Genomic DNA, 16,231 nt, shown 5'->3' on the forward strand with positions numbered 1-16,231 from the left:
AAATGTTTACAATTACTAATGAAGAGAACCTCAACACTTTCCTCTCCCAATGTGGTTTGTCTCACCTTATCACTCTCAATGAATTAACTTAATTAACCCCCTTGTCAACTAGTGGGGCTAGGTATCCTAATTCTCCTTGTTTCATTTTTTTACTTAATTTTTAACTTACTCTTAACTAGTCATTTACTGAACTTAATTAATTGAGTGCATTAATATTTCTTCAGGTCTTATTAATTATACAGTCATAACTGAACTATTTATAGTTAATAATCATTAGCTTAAATTTGCCTATGTTTATTATTCAACTTTTTCTTTGATTTCATTTATTACCTAGGTTGCCTAGCCTCGCCATACTCCCTTACTCCATTGTACCCCTGGCTTTGCCTGTATCTCAAATTGCAAATTGTTACTTACAATGTACCTGAGAGTACTTGTAAGCAATCTACCTCATTTTTTCTTTTTTTTGCTCAATTTGTTTTTGTATTGTATAGTCTTGTTTATATCTTTGTTTTGTATTTCTATATCTTTTGTTTTGTATAGTCCATGTTTATATGTTTTTTCTTTAATCTCATTTATTACCTAGGTTGCCTAGCCTCGCAATACTCCCTTACTCCATTGTACCCCTGTAAGCCCCTTGTAAGCTACCTCATTTTTTTCTTTTGTTGTTCATTTTGTGTCTGTTTTGTACAGTATTTATAAATTTTTCCCCCTTTTATAGCTAAATTCTACTTTGTAATTTGCCTTTCTTGCATTGTTTTCCTGCAATCAGCTTTTTTATGCAGACAAGTATAGACCCAGAACTAAACCTCTTATCCACTATCTATGACAATCATCACTTTAATGACCTAAATTGCAGATATTTTGCAGCACATGATGTAAACAATGTATTAACTCATAATCACAATATCTCTGTAATCAACTTGAACGTTAGATCCCTAGGTAAACACTTCGATGATGTTAGTGCCTTGATTGAAACTATTGACAACAAATTCTCTTTTATTATACTTACTGAAACATGGTTGAAAGAGGATACTACTCAACTCTTTAACATGCCTAACTACTCGGCAATTCACAACTGTCGTCAACTTCAAAGAGGTGGTGGCACTGCTCTTTACTACCACCAAGAACTAACATGCTTAAAAGAAATTAGAACTAGAGACTGCTGTGGGGAGTATATCTTCGCCAGTTTCAGAGTCAAGGGTGCCGAGTCTGTCCTGTCTGTGGGTGCAGTCTATAGAATTCCTAACACTGATGTATCCGAATTCAACTCAAACCTTAGAAATCTAATACTCGATAACAGACTGAACAAAAACCATCTAATAATTGCAGGGGACTTTAATATTGACCTCTGTGAGCCTGAACATCCTACTGCTGTTAGCTTCCTCAACTGTATGAATTCCTGCTTCCTCATACCTTTAATCACTAGACCTACTAGAATCACTGATAGTACTGCCACGACTCTAGATCACATCTGGACAAACATAACCTCTCCGCTAACTTCAGGTATAATCACCGATAGCACTACAGACCATTACCCCACATTTCTCTTAACTAACATTAGCAAACCACCACTAGAGTCAAGGGAGTTAAGTTTTAGGCTGCACAATGAAACTGCTATAGACAATTTTATAACTGCTGCTGATAATGTCAACTGGGAGTCCGAGTTAGGTAACATAGGGGACATCAACCTAGCAGTGCAATCTTTTCTTCAAAAAACTCTTAGCCTTTATAACACCCACTGTCCTATGCTTACAAAACAAGTCACAACCAAAAGGCTTAACAATCCCTGGCTTACAAAGGGAATACTAAAATCCATTAATAAAAAACATGACCTTAAGAAGAAGTATAGGTTAGGAATTGTCTCCAAAGAATTCTCAAAGAATTACTCATTATTGCTATCTAAGAAAATTAGACGAGCCAAAACTAAATACTACGAAGAAAAATTTACTCAAATAAAGAGCAACATTAAAAAAACTTGGAGCACAATTTCACAAATATTGGGATCAAAGAAGACTTTAAATAACAAACCAACACTCCTTTCCAATAACGATGGTCAGCTTACAGCCTCAGATTCTGCTATTGAGTTCAATAGGTTCTTCTCTTCTATTGGGTCATCCCTTGCAAATGATATTCCATCTTCCAGTACTGACGTTAAGGACTATCTCACAGGCAACTATCCACAGTCTCTGTACCTAAAGCCTATTAATTCCACTGACGTCAATGAGATAATCCTTTCCCTTAAAACCAAGTCTATTGCCCTTGAGGAGATACCAACTTTAATTTACAAAAAAGCCTCCAGATCTTTAGCCCCTGCTATTGCATTGCTCTTCAACAAGTCACTTGAACTCCAAACATTACCAGATATTCTAAAAAAAGCGAGAGTAACGCCTGTCCACAAATGTGGTGATCCCACAGATGTTAACAACTACAGACCTATATCAATCCTCCCAAACTTGTCAAAAAATTTTGAAAAACTGATCTATAAGCAGCTTTACTCTTATCTTTTTTTTGAGATATATACAAGAGTTGTTACATTCTTGTACAGCCACTAGTACACGTAGCGTTTCGGCAAGTCCTTATAATCCTATGGTCCCTGGAATACGATCCCCTGCCGCGAAGAATCGTTTTTTCATCCAAGTACACATTTTACTGTTGCGTTAAACAGAGGCTACAGTTAAGGAATTGCGCCCAGTAAATCCTCCCCGGCCAGGATACGAACCCATGACATAGCGCTCGCGGAACGCCAGGCGAGTGTCTTACCACTACACCACGGAGACTGACTATCTAGCCAAACACAATATACTTAGCCCTTGCCAATATGGCTTCAGACCCAAAAAAAGCACTAACGATGCACTTATTAGTATGCTTAACTCGATTCATACAGCTCTTGATAAAAATGAGTTCCCTGTTGGGTTATTTGTGGACCTGCGTAAAGCTTTTGACACTGTCAACCACCAAAACCTTCTTCTTAAACTACATCATTATGGAGTCAGAGGACACTCCCTGCAATACCTCAAATCCTACCTTACTGACAGGCTCCAGTATGTTTCTGTGAATAATTCAATTTCTCCCACCCTACCCATCAACATTGGTGTTCCTCAGGGCAGCATACTTGGCCCTCTCCTCTTTCTCATCTACATTAATGACCTTCCAAATGCCTCCCAACACCTCAAACCAATTCTATTTGCTGACGACACAACCTTCATTTACTCCAGTCCTGACCCCCTTGCTCTAAATGCCACAGTAAATACTGAGCTAAATAAAGTCAATCTTTGGCTAACTGCCAACAAACTCACCCTTAACATTGACAAAACTTTCTATATTCTGTTTGGCAATAAATCCTCTAATCAAATAAATCTCAAAATAAACAATACCCAAATTTGTAACAAATTAGATGGCAAATTCCTTGGCATTCTCATTGACCACAAGCTGAATTTCCAGGGCCACATTCTAAATATATCAAAAAAAGTTTCAAAAACTGTTGGCATTCTTTCTAAGAGCAGATATTATGTACCCCGCCCTGCCCCCCCCCCCCCCCCACAAGTGTATCTTCAGAAAAGAAGGAATCTGGCAAGTATCTTAAATCAAGGGAGCTATCAGAGATGTATAGATTAATGAAATTTAACTCTCAGTCCTTTAATTGTATCCGCAAGCTAATACTTTCAATACCTCTATATCTCTGAGGGATTCCAGTTATCTCGGCAGGTATGGTACTTTTGACATAACATGAGACCCCCCTAGTTCCTCCATCAGCATATAAGTGAAAGCCTCTATAGCCATTTAGCCTCAGAATGCTACCATCCCTATCCCCAGTTTCCTGGAGTGCTACTATGTCAATATTCTCTCTAAGAGTATAATAGTGTACATCCACCGCTCTAGTTTTTAATCCATTAATGTTCCAAGATAATATTCTCAAGTTACTTTCATCCATGATTAATAATAAAACTACCTTTGCCCTGTCCGTCACATTCCATGAGATACGAGAGTACCTTAGAAACTTCCTTCCAACACCGTAACATTTTTTCTTTCTCCTCACCTTCACAACTACTACTAACATCGAAGGTAATATTATTCATATCTATTTTCTTTGTTATTTCTGTAACCCGTTTTACTTTAACCGTTCTTTCACTATTTGTCACAACAGGAGGTTGAACACCGCGAACACTACTAGAAAGTGTATTCTCCTGACTATCCTCTATCATCGTTACGTCATGCACATCATTATTTTCTTCTACGCACGTTTCACTTTCCATTTCACGTCCCGTTTTACTTTCAATTACACGTCCTGTTTCACCACCATCTTCACCCCGTCTACCTTCCATAGCCAATTTTTCCAATGCCTCAATCCTCTTATCTAGTTTTTTTAGATACTCCAAAATTTGATTACCAACCTCAGAGGTGACCATATTGTCCTGAACCTTGTCCTCACAAGGTTTCAGTTTTTCCACTGCATGATGTACTTTCCCTAAGCTCGCCTTTACTTTCTCCGTCCCTTTTTCCCACACATTGATCATAGGGGCTGCCGTTGGCTTCCAACTGTTTCCTCCATGTTCCTCTTGCACAATCTTTCCTTGCTGCGAGGATACATCTATCCTGCTTGTAAGACCCGTCCTAGTCTCTTTCAGATGAGGCTTCATGGGGCATAGAAAGGAACCAGCATTGTGGCTGCCTCGACAGTTGCAACAAAATGAGATGATTTTTTCATTTTTTTCAATCTTGACTCTACACTCTCGCGAGTCGTGTTTCTTCCCACAATACCGAGGCTTCATGGGGCACAGAAAGGAACCAGCATTGTGGCTGCCTCGACAGTTGCAACAAAATGAGATGATTTTTTCATTTTTTTCAATCTTGACTCTACACTCTCGCGAGTCGTGTTTCTTCCCACAATACCGACACCTGGGGTCAAACTGGCATTTCCATGCCATATGTCCCCAACGTGAACACTTCATGCACAGTATGGGCTCCTCGACGTATTTTGCAACGTTCCTATAGCCTAGTCCTTGCACAAAAATTTTCTCCAGCGCCTCACCCTTTACCAAGGCAACAACCTGGCTTTGTTTGTCACCACGAACACTGTTCCTCTTTGCCCAGACAACATTATCATTGTTAAGAAGAAGACAGTCAGGATTCAAATAAGTTGGAAACTTGAAAACTATGATCTTTGTGTGCAACATACCTTCTTCTGGAGGAACCATCACTACATTTTCAAAACCAACCGTCGTGAGGCGTTCCACGGCCTGTTCAGTCCCAACTGTTATGTAGGGCCGGTGAAGACCCTCCTTGAAAAGTGGTTCGTATTCCAAACATTGTTTAGCTAGACGTACCGTCCACTCTAGCTTTTGGTGGAAATTCAGTTGGCATGTTGTAGGGAACAACAGCCTCTTCCTTCTTGTCTTGTCTTGCTTGCCTTGAGTCTTGCTGAGTAGGGTCTCATTCTTTGGTCTCTTTGTAATTTCATCGTCACTCTCACTGTCTCGCTGTCTGTTATTATTTCTCCGTTTCTTTCTGTTCACTACTACTTCAAACGGTCTGTTATCATCTTGTCTGTCCTCCTCACTACCACTTAGGCATACCGCCTCAGCCATTTCTTCGACGCTGTCAATAATCGAGAACAAATGCACAATATCCTGTATCACCACGTGCAAAAACGAAGAGTGTGGGGCAATACTCCACCTCCCATCAATCAGCGGACGCCAAGAGCGCCAACCTTGCGACCGCACTCAACCGTGGTCTGGACACAACTGAAGATGGTCAGTCACGCTCGAGAGGACGGGCTGGATCAGGAGCCTATACTGGTCAATTTTTAATGTATTGTGAGAATATTCTCAAGGACTCGGGAGTAGATAAAGTACCTGGAAAGCTCCAGGTGCCTCAGATCGGCAGGTGTAGAGGTTGTACTAACTGGGTATTCAGTAATGTAGTCTATAAGATCATGACCCAGTTCCTGTTCTCAGAGTTGGAACATGTGAGCGGTTGTGTGGGTGCTCAACCATCTCCTGTTTATAGTATAGTTTTTGTAACTATGTGCACCATAGTACAAACATTGACGTACTAGCAATTATATAGTATAACTTGGTACTATTCACTTTATACAGTCCGAAACAAATCAAGCTAAAAAAACAAACTTAAATATTCCTATGCCTAGTATAGCACACACTTTTACTATATTAGGCCTCAGATAGTGTGTATTGGCCTAGGAAGGTTAGGTTAGTTAAGGTTGTCTTTGCAACATAAATACAAAACCTTTTCTGGTTTGTCCAAATTCAATAGTACAGGTTTCTACTTTCTAATTGCGTTGTACGTCGATATATGCACAATGGTCCTCATCGTTATTATAAGTCCCTTGCAAATTATATCCCATCCTCCCTAACTAATTACTACCTTACAGGTAACTATCCAGAGTCTCTGTACCTAACTCTCGCTAATTCATCTGATGTTAATGAGATAATCTTTTCTCTTAAAACAAAATCTAGTGCCCTTGCTGAGATACCATCTCTAATCTACAAAAAAAAGCCTCTAGATCTTTAGCTCCTGCCATTGCATTGCTCTTCAACAAGTCACTTGAACTCCAAACTTTTCCAGATATTCTGAAAAAGCGAGAGTAACCCCTGTCCACAAATGTGGTGATCTCACTGATGTCAACAATTTCAGACCTATATCAATTCTGCCATCCTTGTCAAAAATATTTGAAAAACAAATCTACAAGCAGCTTTGCTCTTATCTAGCCAAACACAATATACTTAACTCTTGCCAGAATGGCTTCAGATCCAAAAAAGCACTAACGATGCACTTATTAGTATGATTAACTTGATACATGCAGCTCTCGATAAAAATGAGTTCCCTGTTGGGTTATTTGTTGATCTACATAAGGCTTTTGACACTGTCAGCCACCAAAACCTTCTTCTTAAATTACGTCATTATGGAGTCAGAGGTCACTCCCTGCAATACCTTCAGTCTTACCTTACTGACAGGCTTCAGTATGTTTCTGTGCATGATTCCATTTCTCCGACACTACCCATCAACATTGGTGTTCCTCAGGGCAGCATACTTGACCCTCTCCTCTTTCCCATCTACATTAATGACCTTCCAAATGCCTCCCAACACCTCAAACCAATCTTATTTGCTGATGACACAACCTTCATTTTCTCCAGTCCTGACCCTTTTGCCCTGAATGTCACAGGTAATGTCGAACTTAATAAAGTCCATCTTTGGCTAACTGCTAATAAACTCACCCTTAATATTAACAAAACTTTATATATTTTATTGGTAATAAATCCTCAAATCAAATTAATCTAAGAATTAACAGTATCAAAATTAGTAACGAAGTAGATGGTAAATTTCTTGGTGTTATCATTGATAACAAGCTTAATTTCCAGGGACACATTCTAAATATAGCAAAAAACGTTTCTAAAACTGTTGGCATTCTTTCTAAGATCAGATATTATGTTCCTCGCCCTGCCCTGGTGACGCTCTATTACTCCTTCATCTATTCTTATCTCAACTATGGTATTTGTGCTTGGGGCTCTACTACCCAAAATCATTTACGTCCTCTAATTACTCAACACAAAGTTGCTATTAGAACAATATCCAACTCTGGCCCCAGACATCTCTCGCCCCCCCCCCCCCTCTACTTAAATCTTTGAATATGTAAGATATTAAGTCACTGCACATCCTCTCAAGTGTACTCAATATATTCAAATTCAAAATTCTAATTCTAATTCAAATGTTTATTCAGGTAAAAGTACATACATAGAAGATGAGTTACAAACATAATGTTGGATTTATGGATAAAGCGAGTACATACAGTACCTAAAGCCACTAATGCGCATAGCGTTTCGGGCAAATTTTGACCAATATATATAAAACTCTGAACTGTAATGGCAATACTAACCTTAAAAGCTTCCTAGAAACCTCTCTCAACCAGTTAAAAAAAATAAGAAAGATGAAAACTAAGTACTACCTAATAAACTCCATGTAACCTTCCTTACCCCCTAAATGTCAACCCATGTTTTGCTATGTCTTGCTATTTTCAAACAGTACTGTTTGTTGACCAAGTTGTATAACTGCTGACATCTGCCATGTATAATCTTAAAGAAAATTGCAATCTTCGGTTTATTTAGTTAAAATTCCTTTCGCTGTTCTGTTGCATTTTCTGCTGTTCTATCCAGCATGTAATTATATTCATTCTCTTTTTCTTTCTTTTCCTTTTTACAAGTCAATTTATCCCTTTGATCTCAATTAGTATTAAGTTTTAGTCTAAGTTTTTTTCCCCCACACCTTGCCGGAAACGCTGTGCGTATTAGGGGCTTCAGGCATTGTATGTACTAGATTAGTACTATTACTCCCACATTATGTTTGTAACTCATTTTCAATGTATGTACTTTTACCTGACTAAATATCTTATCTTAAGTACTACCCAAACAGGAGGATGGGCTAGGGTGCTCACTCAAGGTTTAGTGGTGAGGCTCAAGACCTAAGGCCATCTTTACTCACACCTCGTGTAGCCCACACTTATCTATTTAGGGACCTCGCGGCTGAGTGGACAGCGCTCGGGAGTTGTAGTCCTCGGCCCGTGTTCGATTCCTGGCCGAGGCGGAAACAAATGAGCAGAGTTTCTTTCACCCTAATACATCTGTTCACCTAGCAGTAAATAGGTACCTTCAGAGTTAGACAGCTGCTACGGGCGGCTTCCTGGGGATGTACTCACCTAGTTGTGCTTGCGGGGGTTGAGCTTTGGCTCTTTGGTCCCACCTCTCGTAAATGTCAATCAACTGGTGTACGGATTCCTGAGCCAACTGCTCAGGAATCTTGAGATATGTGCTGTACTGTACTGTAGATATGATATGCTCTATCATATCTACATTTGAAACTGTGTATGGAGTCAGCCTCCACCTACATCACTGCCTAATGCATTCCATTTACTAACTACTCTGACACTGAAAAAGTGCTTTCTAATGTCTCTGTGGCTCATTTGGGTACTCAGCTTCCACCTGTGTCCCCTTGTGCGTGTGCCACCCGTGTTAAATTATCCATCCTTGTCTAGCATGTAATTTTAATAATCCCTGAGAATTTAGGTGCTTTTCTCGTCAGTGAATGACGAATATGTTCTCTGTATTCCCTCTATTTCAGCAATCTCTCCTGCTTTGAAGGAGGAAGTTAGTACTGAGCAGTGCTAATTAGTAATTAAACTAATGACTGCTTACTAAACTAATTAGCAGCAGGACAGCGCCATCACCAACAACAAAGGCGCCAGCAACATCAGCGCCATTGTAGTAATGACCGCTATACCTTCATTTACGCTATTGACATAAACATAAACATTATATTTAGGCAAAAGTACATACATTCATACAGAGGACATCACACATACAGAGAACATCATACATACATAAATACATACACATAGAGGACATCATACACACATACAGAGGATATTATACATACATACAGAGGACATCATACATACATACAGAGGACATCATACATACATACATATTGCCCGAAACGCTTTGCGTAATAGTGGCTTTAGGCATTGTATGTACTAGCTCTATCTATAATTCCATCAATCTTTGTAAAATCTCTTGTATGCATGTACCTTACCTAAATAAACATTTATTTATTTATTTATTTATTTATTTATATATACAGAGGACATCATACATACCGAGCACATAGTGTTGGAGTGACAGTAAGGCAGACACGGCCTCTGGAGCCACTAATTCAAAAAATTCAATTTCAAAATTTGATTAAAACGCTCAAAATTAATAATACGCTCTACTTATTCACCCTTTTATTAACGACTGATTTAATTCCTGATATATTTTTTTTAATTTGAATAATGAATCGAATTATTTAAATATTTTTCGGCAATAATTATATTAGTTATAAACAGTAAAAGAAGGCTTATCATTGCGAGTGAATTTTGTATTTTTGTTGTATATATATATTGTATTTTGTTAAAACTGTTTTCATATGTGCATTGAACCTAAATATCTTTCAGGGCTTAAGCAAACACATGAAACAACACCAAAGACAACAACGGAAACATCTACGATGGAAACTCAAACAACAACAACAATGTAAGCATGAACAGCTGCAGCAACACCACCAGCAACATCAGCGCCAACATCAACAACAAAAGGCACCAGCAACATCAACAACAAAAGGCACCAGCAACATCAGCGCCAACATCAACAACAAAAGGCACCAGCAACATCAGCGCCAACATCAACAACAAAAGGCACCAGCAACATCAGCGCCAACATCAACAACAAAAGGCACCAGCAACATCAGCGCCAACATCAACAATAATACTTTACTTATATGACGTACCAATGAACAGCATTATACCATGGAGATAGTGACGTTATACCAGCAGAGGGCTACGACGCTATAACTTATATATATATATAATAGTAGTAGGCATCGTGCAGTCTTGGGAGACTATGGAGATGCGCTCTGGTGGTCGAGACTGCCATATAATAATAATTATAATATAACCATATTAATAATATATCTCACGATGCACTGGATATACTTGGTGTTAATAACACTGTCCGACCCAACGAGGTGGGTAATTAGGTTGTTAGTGACACCACGAAATGCATTTCCATGCGTCCCTCGCAAAGCGTCAGATTGTGAGCGTGCGGTCACTCGTCCAGTTACAACCCGTTCTCGCACTTTCTTACAGTCAATATTGACTTATTAAATACGTGCATATGTGACATACTAAACATACTACTTTACCTTGAAAAGCTTCATAGAAAACATCGACCTTACCTAACCTTCTTAGTATGTTAAGATAAGCATCTTATTGCTTCGTAATTACAATTATTACCTAACCTATTATAGGTATAGGTTAAGTAATAATTGTAATTACGAAGCAATAAGATGCTTATCTTAATATACTAAGAAGGTTAGGTAAGGTCGGTGTTTTCTATGAAGCTTTTCAAGGTAAACTAGTATGTTTAGTATGTCACATATGCATGTATTTAATAAGTCAATATTAGAGTGTAAGAAAGTGCGAGAACGGGTTGCCAGTTACTAGCCAGACCCACCGGCTCTTAAAGTGACGGCCAGCTCAGTGACGAATATATCTAAACGGATTTGTTTCTATTATAAAAGAATATAAAAGGCTATATTATCTATCTGTAAAAGAAATGGCTTTTAAAATACAATTCTATAATTTAGGATTTTGATTAAAATTATAGAAAATAAGATCACATGAGGGTAAACAGTAATAAATATTCTCTTCATTTTATTGGTATTAGACCAAGTGTCCCAATTCGTGTTGGTAAAGCCACGATACTTCGAGGACCTTCCATGGTCCGTCAGAAGAACAATCACTGACTCTCAAACGTCAGAAAGCTCTAGTATTAACTGTTACCATACATAGATACGTTAATAAAATTATGATTAAATATTAAATGACATTCTGGTCCACTGACTCCTATTTTAGCACATAAAACAGTAACTGTGGTGAAAAGCCTTGATGAAAATAAATTTGTGTTTATGAAAATCATTAGAAAATTTAAACCACAAACTTATTTGAACGTTAACCTTCTTAACTCGTCTCTTGAGTATAAAAACACTAGGAGGAAGATATTATGTTTCTGTAATCTTTTTATCTTACTCTGTCTCTGTCTTTCTCTGTCTGTCTCTCTGAGTGTCTGTCTCTCTCTCTCTCTCTCTCTCTCTCTCTCTCTCTCTCTCTCTCTCTCTCTCTCTCTCTCTCTCTCTCTCTCTCTCTCTCTCTCTCTCTCTCTCTCTCTCTCTCTCTCTCTCTCTCTCTCTCTCTCTCTCTCTCTCTGAATTATTTATAGCCTGTATTTTCAGTTCAGGTGGCGGCATAAAAAAACAGACATTTAGTGTATAATTTAAAGCATACACATTTATGTTAAGAATCATTATTAAATCTGGGGATCTTGTAAGGAAATATATACACTTAATTATGATAAATAAATTCACAATTTGGCCTTTGTAGTTTTTGTCCTATTAACAATTTAATACATATTCAAGAGCTCTCAGGCCGAATAATCAAAGAAAATCGTTTGTACACAAGGTTTATTAAAATGTCTTGATGCAAACTAATTAATGACCCAAGTATAATTAATTAATTTACCTGAAGCCCACAATATTTTTAGTGGCAACGATGGGGACAGGAAGCCGACGCCTTGTCAAATGTCCCCCCCCCCCAATTGTTCCTGAAATGTTTCTGTAAATGAGTTTTGGACTAAAGTAAAGTAATGTCTCGGCATTTATAGCTTCGGCGGACAGGCGATTCCATGGGTTAACAACCTTATGGGTGAAAAAGCAACCCCTACTTACCTAATTGTACTCACCTAATTGTGCTTGCGGGGGTTGAGCTTTGTCTCTTTGGTCCCGTCTCTCAACTGTCAATCAACTGGTGTACAGATTCCTGAGCCTACTGGGCTCTATCATATCTACATTTGAAACTGTGTATGGAGTCAGCCTCCACCACATCACTGCCAAGTGCATTCCTTTTATTAACTACTCTGACACTGAAAAAATTCTTTCTAACGTCTCTATGGCTTATCTGGGTACTAAGTTTCCACCTGTGTCCCCTTGTTCGTGTCCCACTCGTGCTGAAGAGTTTGTCTTTGTCCACCCTGTCAATTCCCCTGAGAATTTTGTAGGTGGTTATCATGTCTCCCCTTACTCTTCTGTTTTCCAGGGATGTGAGGTTCAGCTCCTTTAGCCTTTCCTCGTAGCCCGTACCTCTCAGTTCCGGGACGAGCCTGGTGGCATACCGCTGAATCTTCTCTAACTTTGTCCTGTGTTTAACTAGGTATGGACTCCAGGCTGGAGCTGCATACTCCAGGATTGGTCTGACATAAGTGGTATACAGAATCCTGAACGATTCCTTACACAAGTTTCTAAAGGCAGTTCTTATGTTGGCCAGTCTAGCATATGCCGCTGATGATATCCTTTTGATATGGTCCTCTGGGGACAGGTTCGGTATGATATCAACCCCCAGATCTTTCTCTCTATTTGACTCTTGCAGGAATTCACCTCCCAGATGGTACCTTGTGTTCAGCCTCCTGCTCCCTTCACCTAATTTCATTACCTTACACTTTCCTGAATTGAGCTTTAGCAGCCATTTTCTAGACCATTCCTCCAGTTTACCAGGTCATCCTGTAGTCCCTGTCTATCTTCATCCGTCTTGATTCTTCCAGCCGATGATCCAGCAGCTGAGGCTCCAGAAGGAGGTATCCAGCCGAGGATGTCCCAGCTGCTGAAGTTGATATCTAGTGGTGTCCAACCGAAGATGCCGCAGCTGCAATGGTCCAGCTGCCGAGGCTCCAGATGGCGTGTCCCAGCCGAGGATTTTCACGGGAGAAGAAGGGAAGATCGCATTTTACTCTCCATTCTTAATAATAATTTCTTTACAGTTCTAATTCGTCTTGTTGAAGCGTAAGTGGTTTCGCAGTTCGATGCCCACTTCACATCCTCTTACCTTGGCCTGTTGGCATTATTTAGTATTTACCCGCTGCATAGCGATATGGACATCGCTGCACTCTATGCAGTCACTTGGAGCCACCTGCAGTCCACTGTCTGCTCTGTGTTTTAACATTGACTTATAATTTGCCTTGTTATTAATAATTGCCGTACTGGAGCCTACTAACTACTAGACGCTGACATTCACTATTTCTCTTCGTTTCCCGCAGAGGAGGCGTCTGATTGTTCCAGGAGTTAGCACTTATTGTATCTGGCAGTACCATCACTAGGCTTCTATGCTACGCCCCACTCAGTTATGCTTGCGACTTCATTCAATTCTACCCATTCCTACCTTTCGCTACAGGTGTCGCATCCAGTTATCCCCACTCTTGCAGCCTAAGTTGCCAGCAGTACACTTAGGGGTGGGTTCCCCGCAACTGTGCCTTTGCCTTTCACGTTACCACTGCACGCCAGCTTCTGCCCACCCTTACTGCTTTTAATACTTCCAGAACCACGATAGGACGCACACGAGGAAAACCATTGATGATCGAGGAACACGCGGTGGGGCCCGAAAGGCGGATCACTGCTCTCATGCCCGCCGTGAGAGGTATCCTGGGAGGCGACCTACATGCTTCTAAGCTGCCACCTCCGCCCCACATCCGTGGGGCTCACCACAGTGACAACGACCCACACCGACCACCATTTGGTCACCACTTGGTCCGGGAGACATCTCCCGTCACGCAGGGTGCAGTTGCGCCTCCACAGATCTCCAGTATCATCTTTTGATACTGGTAATGGCTCGAAAGGGCCACCACTTACGGGCTATTCATGCCCGTGCCACCTCTTGGGTGGCTTAATCTTCATCAATCATCAATCTACTCATCCACGGGAGACATTTCCCATCACGCAGGGTGCAGTCGCACCTCCACAGATCTCCAGTATCATCTATTGATACTGGAAATGGCTCAAAAGGGCCACCACTTATGGGCTATTCATGCCCAAGCCACCTTTTGGGTGGCTTAATCTTCTCTCTCTCTCTCTACTCATCACACCATTTGGTCCGGGAGACATCTCCCGTCACGCAGGGTGCAGTCGCACCTCCACAGATCTGCAGTATCATCTATTGATACTGGTGATGGCTCAAAAGGGCCACCTCTTACGGGCTATTCATGCCCGAGCCACCTTTTGGGTGGCTTCATCTTCATCTTCTGTTTAAAACACGGGAGACATCTCCCGTCACGCTGGGTGCAGTCGCACCTCCACAGATCTCCAGTATCATCTATTGATACTGGTGATGGCTCAAAAGGGCCACCTCTTACCAATTCATGCCCGTGCCACCTTTTGGGTGGCTTCATCTTCATCTTAACACATTCACAAGGGAGACATCTCCCATCATGCAGGGTGCATTCGCACCTCCACAGATCTCCAGTATCAGCTCTTGATACTGGGAATGGCTTAAAACCACTTACGGGCTATTCATGCCCGTGCCACCTTTTGGGTGGCTTAATCTTCATCAATCAATCAGCGACAACGACCGACACGGGGTCGACCCTGGGGAGTCGGCCTCAGTGTGGACAGCGTTCACTTTCCCACACCCGCCCTGGGGCCAGCCTTCCAGGACTGGTCTCTGTGAGGGCGGGCTACTACGACGAAGATGTACACGGGATCGACCAGACATTCGCCTTGGTGAAAAGCACTCCCTGCATGGAGTACAAACCTGGCAGTATGCACTCCTCCCAGGGTCACGGTTGGTGGGCTCTCCCGCCCTCTACGCCACATGGCTCGTCAAGATGGCGCTCCATCGGCCCTCCAAGGGAGCTGCGTCAGTTAGCAGCATCTGCCTAGTAGACCCGGAATGGTACTTTTTTCAGTCAGGGAAACCTGACTGTTTTTTAATGGCCTCTCCGGGCATACGGGCACGCTTACGGCCACGGTAGCGAGAAGTCATGTTACTACTTATAGCAGCCAGCTTCTGCTCGCCCTTCAGGGGTGGGGGTTCCGCGCTGCTGGCCCTCACGGGATTGGGGGTGCTCCGACGGAACCCCCAAAGTGATAAGCCAAGAATACCAAGAATTGGAATTACCGTAAATTCAATCATGCAACTTTCAATTACTAGTTAGAGATGTCACTTCACTGTATTTGATTTAATATATTATCATTATAATGGATATCCATTAATATAATTTCTGTATAATAATTTATGGTTATTCACTAATCATTATTAGTCACCATAATTAATTATCCACTTTAATTATCTTTATTCGTTATAATGAGCTATTATGCTTCTTCATTTAAGGATTATCAATTATTTAATCACTTATTATGATTATTATTATTAATTAATTATTTGTATTTAATAATTAATTAATTATTATTATTATTATAACAATAAAATAAGTCCCCCACTCTGTGAACGTTTTCTTCCAACCGCAGAAAAAATATTACAGAGCATTCGGATCACTGTAGTAAGCGCCGGTGTATGCTTGGTGCTGGTGTTCAAACGACCTGACGCTCATCACAACATCACTGGCTGACATCACAGTCAACTCGAGGCTGTCATCAGGAGGTGTGATCAATCTTTCACGAAGACAAGGAAGACCATCTGCACCTCCTGTCTTAAAGAAGAAGAATTTGAACGATTAAAGGAAGGGTGTTAAAGGATATTTAAAGCACACCTGCTGTATTTTATGTGAAATGTAGGTAATGTTTGGAGCAATGTAATCTTAGTTATCAGGTCTGATAACAAATCAGACACAAAAGGCCTGGAAAAATG

At 40.5% G+C, this 16,231-nt stretch overlaps 1 protein-coding gene and 1 long non-coding RNA gene across 5 annotated transcripts in view; both read left to right on the forward strand.

The window, feature by feature from the left end:
• Positions 1-10,775, forward strand: part of LOC138372765 (uncharacterized) — a 30,075-nt gene extending 19,300 nt beyond the window's left edge. For all 3 annotated transcript variants that reach the window (XR_011230951.1, XR_011230950.1, XR_011230952.1), the window contains exon 4: positions 10,001-10,775. This is a non-coding gene — a long non-coding RNA (uncharacterized lncRNA). The remainder of the gene's footprint in view (positions 1-10,000) is intronic.
• A 5,166-nt stretch (positions 10,776-15,941) lies between these two features.
• LOC123760403 (transmembrane protein 222) overlaps positions 15,942-16,231 on the forward strand; it is a 57,409-nt gene continuing 57,119 nt past the window's right edge. Inside the window, exon 1 of one of the 2 annotated variants that reach the window (XM_045746077.2) lies at positions 15,942-16,158. The gene's annotated coding sequence lies outside the window, so the exon portion shown is untranslated. The remainder of the gene's footprint in view (positions 16,159-16,231) is intronic. The other variant, XM_045746074.2, reaches the window with a different exon arrangement.

This window comes from Procambarus clarkii, chromosome 39, assembly GCF_040958095.1.
Source record: "Procambarus clarkii isolate CNS0578487 chromosome 39, FALCON_Pclarkii_2.0, whole genome shotgun sequence".
In the NCBI taxonomy this organism is placed as follows: domain Eukaryota; kingdom Metazoa; phylum Arthropoda; class Malacostraca; order Decapoda; family Cambaridae; genus Procambarus; species Procambarus clarkii.